At 41.3% G+C, this 9,835-nt stretch overlaps 1 protein-coding gene across 1 annotated transcript in view; it reads left to right on the top strand.

Moving 5' to 3' along the window:
• Window positions 1-9,835, top strand: part of PARD3B (par-3 family cell polarity regulator beta) — an 868,889-nt gene that overhangs the window by 641,431 nt on the left and 217,623 nt on the right. The window lies entirely within an intron of this gene.

Raw genomic sequence — 9,835 nt, 5'->3', positions numbered from 1 at the left:
GAAAATAATTTTATGGTTGGGTCACAACATGAGGAACTGTATTTAAAGGGCCAGAAGGTTGAGAACCACTGCCCTAGACCCAAACTATGAATGTTATTATTTCTTATTTGAGTAATAACCGTGTGGCTGCTTTCCACCTCACTCCACTGTGATCTTTTTTCTTCCAGACTTCTCTAATACTGAATTTGGACCAATGAAAATAATTTTATGGTTGGGTCACAACATGAGGAACTGTATTTAAAGGGCCAGAAGGTTGAGAACCACTGCCCTAGACCCAAACTATAAATGTTATTATTTCTTATTTGAGTAATAACTGTGTGGCTGCTTTCCACCTTCGCTCCACTGTGATCTTTTTTCTTTCAGACTTCTCTAATACTGAATTTGGAACCACATATGTTTATCTATTCACCCATTCATTAATAAAACAAAGGAAAGTGTTGAGTGCCCGCTAAATGTTAGGCGTAGTGTTGGGGGAGGAGGTGGGGAGGATATATTTTACTCCTTAATCATCATTAGTTTTGGTAGTTCCCTGGGAGTTTTCGGTGTGTGTGTTTGGGCTTCTTAGGTAACGCTGAAGCATTTGAAGACAAATGTGTCTTACACACTTTGGATGGGGTGTTGAGAACAGAATACACTCCACGAAAACTTCATGGATTAAATTCAGTTTGGAAGAATAGCAGAATTACTCTCTGGCTTATAAATGTTAAAGAACTCAAAGGACCTGAGTTAGAGAAGAAAAGGGGCTGACATGGGCACGGATGTGTGTTTAATAAAAGGTTAAGAACTGGCTTGGGTGAGTGAAACGGAAGGATTATTTTAGCAGGGCTCAAGATACTGGAGAAAAGGAAAGAAAAATACCAGTAGAGAGTAGAAAATATTAAGTATGGGAAGTGAAAGATTCTGAAGTTCCAAGGGAAAGTTTTAGTTGGAATGAAAGAACATCTCAGAGTTTTATGAAAAAATTAATTATAGGTTGTAATTATGCCAACTGCTCTGAAATCAAACAGAAGGGAGAGGGTGGTGTGGCATCTCCAGGAGTTGTTAGAGCCGAGAGTAAGGAAAAGACTCCAGGGCTTAATGTTCCTCTTTGTCAAAGATGTCGGGAAGGTCTAAGAAATGTTAAAGCATAAGGAACACTGATAAACTAGAAGCCATTGATGCAGCGAAGTTAATCGGGGGAATCACACTGTACCTGGATCTCTGCCTTTGGAGGGGTCTTATGGCGGTTTAGCAATGCGCCCACATCTAGCTGACCCTCAGAATCACCTGGTGAGCTTTTGAAATATAGGGATTCAAACATCCCTCACCTCATATGGGGAATTTTTCCCATATGAAAGGGGGGGAGGGTGAATTTGCCTTACACTGCTATGAGAGCCCTTAGAGAGCAACGATCCCATTTTCATTCTTTTTCTCTCGAGTTCCGATAAAACATCTATTTAACTATTTATCCGGGATCTTGAAATCCACTTTTCTGCTGTTTTCAAAATGTCTCCCCTCCTTATACCCAACCCCCCTTTTACACAGCAGGCTGTTTCCCCGGGTGCATGCTCTTGCACCTCCCACATTTTCCCGGCTTCCTTAGAGATCCCCACAGAAGTTCTACCGTCACATCCGCAAGTTTCTCCAGGGAAGTTGGATAAGATTCATTTGGGCCTAGAGATATGAACTCATCTAAAGGAGCTAGATGCTGCCTTTTAGTTTTATCACCTCTCTCGGGCTTCAGTTCCTTGCTAATCCCTTGTTTTGTGGCTTCCTTTAAAGATCATTCTCATTGATAGGGAAGGTGGGAGCAAACAGAATGCTAACAGTTTCTGTTGGCTCTTACTATCATCTGCTAATACTATAACATCTGCCCCCAGGGGGATGTGAATCATTCATTGCATTCACTCTAAACATACGTTGTTAATAATTCCTTTTATTGTCCTCTGCATTTTTCTCCAGCTTGAGCTCATCGCAGAGTTAACCCCTCCTGACACCGCTCTTATCCCAGCCTCTTTGTATTGGTTTTTGATTATGTGCTTTTTTTCCCTTCTCTTTTGTTTCATTCCTGTTTCATCAGCCACATGCCTCTCTTTACATTCTCACTTCCTCCGTGGCATTCTGACTCATCTATACAATTTTCCATTCTATTGTCAACATTTGGTTGTTGAACGCCTTGTTTCCTCGGTCATGGAGTGCCATCATGCTTTCCTTTCAATGTGTAGAAATGTCTATACCCTAATCTTTGTGGTCTGTGGTACACCTAGCTTTACAATGTACATTTCTGGGTCCTCTCTAGGCCTCAGGAATCAACAGCTCTTGGGGGGCTCCTGGTGATCTGGTGATTAGTAGGTCTGTAATGTTTGGGAAGGACTTTGCATAGCACTTCTCTCCCTTACTCTTGTAACCCTTTTTCCAAGTTTACCATCACTTTAACTTTGCTTTACTGATGCAGGGCAATAGCTACTCTGATTAACCCCTCCCAGTTTTGAAAAATTAAATTGTCAGCAAATTAATAATCCATCTGTCCTGCTTTTAGAAGAATACAACTTTTGAAAATAACCTGAATTTCTCTAAACGCTACTATATCTTGCCTCCATGATAATGGTATAAGGAATATGAGAAATATTAGGGCCATATTATGCTTATCCTCTTGCTGGCTAGGTTGTCTGTAATGTATTTCCTGTAGAATTGTGCCACATGAGTTTGGTTTTGTTTCTTCTTTTTGGGGGACTGAGTGCAGACTTGAGTGAATACTAATTCTCAGTTCACAGTTCTATCATCATTTGTCTACACTAGTACCTTTCAACCTTTTTCATCTCATGGCACACATATTAATTACCAAAATTCTGGGGTACACCAAAAATATATTATACTTTTTGCCAATCTGAGAAAAAAAATAGGTATGATTTTGATTCATTTACATCAGACGGCTATTGTTGTGTTGGCTGCTGTCATTTTTTTATTTGATAGTCTAAGGGAAAAGAGGTCAGTGCCCCTGACTAAATAGTCAGGAATTGCATGTTTTAAAATTTCTTGCAGCACTCCAGAAAATCGCTGCTCTCCACAAAACTCCTTCCTTGTTTGAGTTTCTCTTCCCCCCTTTTTATTCCTAATCCACACCCCTGTTCCTTTCTCCTCCATATTTACTCCATGTAAAGTGTTTTAATATGGTTTTCTCACATTGCCAGTGAGTTTGGGCACCTTTTTATAACTGTAATTGTAATTGTTAATTCTCAGGACTTTCCATTCTGTCATTTTTTACGTATACCTTTTGTCCATTTCGTGTTGGTATTTTGTTTATTCTTTTGGGCGTTCCATGTCCTTCTCAATTTGTAGTCTTATTGGATTTGTCATTTATAAAAAAGAAGTTCTTAATATTCTACTGGTCCCATCTACCATATTATTTTCATTGAATCGGGATACAGTTTGGGCATTTAAGGCTTAAGAATTCTTTTCTACTTCTACATCATAAAGATATCTTCCTACATTTTCTTCTATTTGGTTGACCTTTCATATGTAAGTCTTTAATTCATTTGCATTCCACTTTGGTTTATAGTATAAATAGGGATGTAGAAATCTAGCCTTTTTTTTTAATATAGTTAGGAAATTTTCCCACCACCAGCACTAAACAACACCTGTGTTCCCCTGAGGATTTCAGTGTCCTGGGAGGTATGCACTACAGTGGTCAGGAGGTATGGGCTCCAGGGCCTGACCCCAGCCAGGTCTGAATCACACCCTGTTGCTCACCAGCTCTGTGACTTAGACAACTACCTAACAGTCCCCAAGTCTCAGGAAGAAATGAGATGTTCCAGGCACATTGAACACTCTCATTTTTTGTTATTATCTATCAGGTTCTTGTATACTAGTATATAGTCATGTGCTGAACAACGATGTTTCAATGACAGACAGCATATATAACATTGGTCCCATGAGATTATAAAGGGGCTGAAAAATTCTTTATTGCCCAAGGATATCAATGCTGACGTAGACAAGCCTACTGCGCTGCCACTCATAGAAAAGTGTAGCATGTGTAATTATGCACTGGACAGGATACTTAATGATGATAATAAATTTCTATGTGACTGTATTACCATACTATACTTTTTCGTTATTTTAGAGTGAACTCTTTCTACTTACCAAAAAAAAAAAGTTTGCTGTGAAATAGTATGCTGTGTTACACTGGCAACAGCCTCATACATCTCCTATTTACCTTATCTCTTGATTGTATCGTTTTCTCTTGTGCTTGATTTAATCTCATGTTGTTTTATGAATTTAGTGCAGCCTAAGTGTACAGTGTTTATAAAGTCTGAAATAGTATGCAATAGTCCTTGGCCTTCACATTCATTCATCACTTGCTTACTGACTCACCCAGAGCAACTTCCAGTCCTGCAAGCTCCAAATGGTATACAGGTGTACCATTTTAAAAAATATTTTATAATGTATTTTTACTGTACCTTTTCTATGTTTAGATATGCAACTACTTACCATTCTATCACAATAGCCTATAATATTCAGTACAGTAACATGCTGTACAGGCTTATAGCTCAAGAGCAATTGGTTATGCCATATAGCCTAGGTGTGTAGTACACTAAACCATGTAGGTGTGTGTAAGTGTACTCTGATTTTTGCACAACAAAATAACCTAATGATTCATTTCTCAGAATGTATTAATCTTTAAGCAGCTCATGGCTGTACATGGATCTATTGCAGTTCCCTTATTCTTTACTCAGTTTTATTAGTATTTGGGGGCGGGGGGTACCAGAATATGCTATAAACATGCCTTTGTAATCCTTCATATATAACTTCCTCATTTCTTTCATCTTTATCTTCACTTCTTTTTTACTACCCCAACCCAGGATTACCTCCTCAGTTTTGCAGACTGAGAAAGTTTACTTTTTCCACATTTTCTTAGTTGGATATAGGTTGGACATCTGCTCTAAGGAGTAGAGGGGAGTCTTGGAAGAAGTTAATGCACAAAAGAGATTGCCAATGCAATTCATTAATTTGCAATGAGATCTATAACTTCCCCACAGATGTAGGTACTTGGTTTTCTTGATTACCTGTGCAAGAGGGTATATTTGGAAAGGATTTAGAGTAAGGAGCTCACGGAACTAGAGAGAGGATAGATGGAAGATCCAATGTCCTCATACCATGTAGCCAGACACATACACATACAATACAATATAATGCCCCATATTGAAGATATACTCACCTGCCAAGCAAGGCAAAGAGCAGTAGAATTACCCAGACCACTCCCTTCTCTGGATATGCTGAGATCACACAGAAGATTCTTCTTTGCCCACTCCCCCTGAATACATTTCAACAGAACACATTATTTCTAGCACATCTTCCTTCAGGCTTATCGACACCATTGATTAAGCTTCCACCGTCTTCCTACATTCCAGCCACATATACCTTGATTAGATTTCTAGACCCTGGATTTTATCCTGCCCCTTAAGGTAACATCTTCAGGTAGTTACCTAATCTCATGCAATATAGGTGGTTTTACTAATTTATCTAGGAGGACAACACTTTTTCCAAGCCCAGGAGATAACCCAGTGCCCCATTTGCTTTTCTCCATGTTGTATATCATGGCCACATAGAATTGGGTTTTGTTTTATCTAGCTACTTTTTCACTTTCCCCTTTAAAGTATTCTCTGACCAATAAATTTCCTCCCAAACACATTTTTTTCTAGTCCCCCATTTAGAGGCCTCCACCATACTCTTCCCTACATCTATCCCATCTTCCTCATCTCCCCATCATCCTCATCTTCACCACATCTCTCCCACCTCTGACTCCTCCCCAGGCCTATCTTTCTCTATCATCTGCTGGCACCATAGGGTCTATCAGAGTGGGAAGGACAAAGAATTGCAATCTTTAGAATAAATTTGGGGAGAGGAGGGCTGGGATGTCCAAACAGCTAGACCTTTTTTTCTCAATCCATTTAAACCCATTTGCCATGGACAACCATTGTCTAACCTATGACCCTGGGCATATTTGTAGCATCAAACTTTATTTCCAAAGATTCTTGCTAGAAGAAGCTAGTGACAATGAAAAGCAGTCACTGCTGTTTCAGATACTTTATATCAATTTTTTCTCTGACTTGACACACAAAATTGAGTCACGGCCTTAAATATAGGTATTATTATACAATTAATGTCAGAACAAAATAATAGTCTACTTTATTTTGATTTTCACATTGCCATTGTACTTATAGCTATTTATTTCTATTGTTCAATCATAACTTATTTTGACTTCGTGCTCAATAGGTTCTGCAACAAATTTACAGTTAAATAGCATTACATGCCTCGTCCCAATCAGTCATCGTGCTGTGTCGGGTAGACTGAAGCAGGCAGGGCGCACGGTGCACGCTCTGCTCCCCAGAGCATCTCAAGAGGCCTGGGTCACAAATGAAGATGTCCCACCGGCTTCTCTTACTCCTCTGTGTTATCGGAATTCAGACATTTATAATTCCTTAGATAGTCTATTAGTCATAACCAGGGTCTATAATTTTAATCATATCCGTACCTTACACTTACATACTTTTAACTTGTCTAAGTGCCACCTTCATTAGCTCACACTAGCTAGTTTATGTGACATACATTCAAGAATGAATAGCTATTGTATTTTGACAGCGGAATAAAGGGCCTGCCCAAGGTTATGGTTACCAGGGGCTGAAATTGGAAGCCAGCTCTCCTGACGTCTACCCTTCCACAGAGCCTCTGCGCTATATTCCTGATGATGGAGCTCTTCTCTCAGGAAAGGCTGTGACTCCCAAGCTCTGCAGGGCCTCACTCATGCCAGCATTAGAAAGATCTAGAACAACCTTCCTTTTAGATAGATGCCTATGAGTGAAATAGGCTTCCACCAAGTACTGACCCTGGGGCGTCAGAAAGCCTCTGTAACTCATGCCAAAGCTGTGGTGCTTTCTATTCTCACGGTTCCTCTCCCTCTGCCCAGAGCACTGACAGGCACTATAGACGTGCTGTGCTCACAGCCACATGAATGCAGGGAGCCATCAGCATGCACCTCTGGTCATGCTGTGAGGTCAGCCCAAGTCCAGCTGAGACCTCGGGGACAGGAACCAGGAAAGCTTCCACAGAAGCCAAAGCATCACACTCGTTCCAGAACAGAGCTGCTCCCAGCAGGGCCGCCAGAGTGGGTGTCTGCATGGAGGCTCAGCAGCAGGAGGGGAGGAGCATTGAAAGGAGAAGGGCCTTCCAGCTCACTTCCTGGTTTCCCCAAGACTGGTTTCATACAGGAGGATCTATCAAAGCCAAAAGAGGAAGACCAGGTCAATTAAATGAGGTAAGGCATATAAAGCATGCAGTATAGTACCCAGCACACAGTAAACCCTTACTATGTCTTTGCAAGTAAGAAAGCAAAGTGGGCCCTGACTGGTTTGCTCAGTGGATAGAGGAGAGCTGCTCCCAGCAGGGCCGCCAGAGTGGGTGTCTGGATGGAGGCTCAGCAGCAAGAGGGGAGCATTGAGAGGAGGAGGGCCTTCCAGCTCACTTCCTGGTTTTCCCAAGACTGGTTTCATACAGGAGGTTCTATCAAAGCAAAAAGAGGAAGACCAGGTCAATTAAATGAGGTAAGGCATATAAAGCATGCAGTATAGTACCCAGCACACAGTAAACCCTTACTATCTCTTTGCAAGTCAGACTGGAGTAGACTCTGGAGTCCTTAGAGATCCTCAGGCAAAGCAACCACACAGAGTAGCAGGACCAGGAAGACTGTACTGCAGGAGTGGGAACACTCATAGGCACTCAGAGCTCAATGCACTGAACTTCAGCCTGAGCCTCAACATCCTAGAGCCCCACCGGTTAGTGGTTTCCTGGGTGACCTTCCTGGAGACCCACTCATTTCAGGATCACCTCCTCTCCACCTCTTCGGTTAGTCCTGACGTAGGTAAGAGACCTGGCACTCCCCAGTGTGCTGTTTTCTTTGTCCCCTATCATTCAAGCCTAGAAATTACATCTGAGGCCTCCTTGTTACAGGTGACAACCAGCATTTGTTTTGCATTTTGATGCAGTCAGGTTCTCGGGTTCCGCCCTGTCGAACAAGCTCGCTCGGGGCTGGTCAGCCCCCAGACTTTACTCCCCTCTGTCTTTTAATCCTGTGGAGGAAGCTCTGGCATTAACCCTCTCAAAATTGCAGAGACTCGTTTTGTGTGCAACTCTTGACTATCGTGTTACATAAGGCAGAGTGTGATTTTTATTGTCAACTGGAGTATGCTTAACTGAAGTGTGTGGATGCCTCGAGAGGGGCCACACTTACCGTGGGCTCTGTAATGAAGATACTCACCCGCTAGGGAAGAATGTCAAGTGGCTGTGGCTGCCCTGACGGAGGCCTACAATTACTTTAATTATAATACCTTCCTCACATGTAATCATTTCTCAAGAAGCATGAAGCTTGTTCACTCTATCGGCAGCTTTTAAGTCCTTTTCACCCCAAGACCTTTCTTTGGGAGTCTGCTGTGGCCTAGCAGGTTATAACATTGTTTTCAGCCGCATGGCATCCAATCCTGCTGCAGATAGTCCCTTCTTTCTTTCCCTTCTCTCTGCCCTCCGAGTATCACATCAGGGCCAAATCTGCCCAGAGCACCTTTTTTTTTTTTTTTTTTGGTTGGTTGGTTGTTTTCTTAATCTGCGGGAAAGGAAAGAAACAACTTGAAAGGAAAAAATATCATTTAGGAAAGAAAACTTGCTTCATGATAATTTGCTTTCATTAAATTATCTTCTTTGGGGACGTCATCTGTGAGCCCAAGTCTGTTAGAGGCCGCAACTGGCATTTATCTTTATAGAAGCAGAGTCATCGCGAGCACAGTGTGGTGTTACTTGTCCCCTTTAGTATTTTCCTTTTGTTATTCACACTGATGTCTCTAAGGTAGTTTTTGAATGAACACATTAATAAACTCCAATGAAGAAAAATGGCATTTGGCTATCTTACTGCATGTGTGAAACACAGGGTGCTTGTTCAGTAAGGTTTCAAGTAAAAGCTTTCTGGGTGCTTTTGAAAGGGTGGAGGGAAAATAAGCACAGAGAGTGGTCAGCTGGTGTGCTGAGGGGAAGGAAGTCGGTGACAAAATCAGCCAGAGCAAGCAAAGCAAGAGATTATCTATTTATCTCTCCTTTTCTATCTACATATCCACCCATCCATTCATCGATCTGCTCAGCTCTCTATATTTATTTGGCTGGACTCAGGAATTCCTTTAAAACTGTTGTTTTGTTTGTTTTCCCTCATTATATTCAATTTAGGAGACATTAAAATTAGTTGTATATCCCACAAGCACTCCAATGCTGATGGAAAGGAGACATAGCCTATACTTGTTTTTGTCTGGTGGAGTTAGAAATTTAAATTTTTCCTGAATAATCCCCAAAGACTACTAATCAAATGTTGATTCAACTTTTAAATTTGCTATCCAGTACTTCAATGGGAAGGGTGAAGAATCCCCTACTTACATATGATGACAACTTAATGTTTTGTTCTATCGCTAGTTATTCCAGCAGCTTATATTTATGAGGTGTCTTTTTCTGAAGGCTTTAAGAGATTCTGCAATTTGCCACATTTTACGTGTGGAGACCCAGAGGAATAGAAATGTCACATCGTGACTGAGGGACAGAGCTAGTGCCAGAAACTTCCAGGTTTCGCTTTATCTTATCGTGCTGCCTGTCAGCACATGATGACACGCAGATCTGTCTCCTCTCAGTGCTAAATTCACTGATTTCTTTTTTTTTTTTAGTTTAACAGATATTTGGATTGACTTTCATTTTTTCCCTCTCTTTATTGATTAAAGTATTACATATGTGTCCTTATCCCCCCATTGCCCCCCCCCCCCCCGCTCCCCTC

The sequence above is a fragment of the Myotis brandtii genome, unplaced genomic scaffold, assembly GCF_000412655.1.
Source record: "Myotis brandtii unplaced genomic scaffold, ASM41265v1 scaffold43, whole genome shotgun sequence".
NCBI lineage: Eukaryota > Metazoa > Chordata > Mammalia > Chiroptera > Vespertilionidae > Myotis > Myotis brandtii.
Note: the sequence above shows the minus strand (reverse complement) of the source record. Positions and strands in the feature narration are given on the sequence as shown.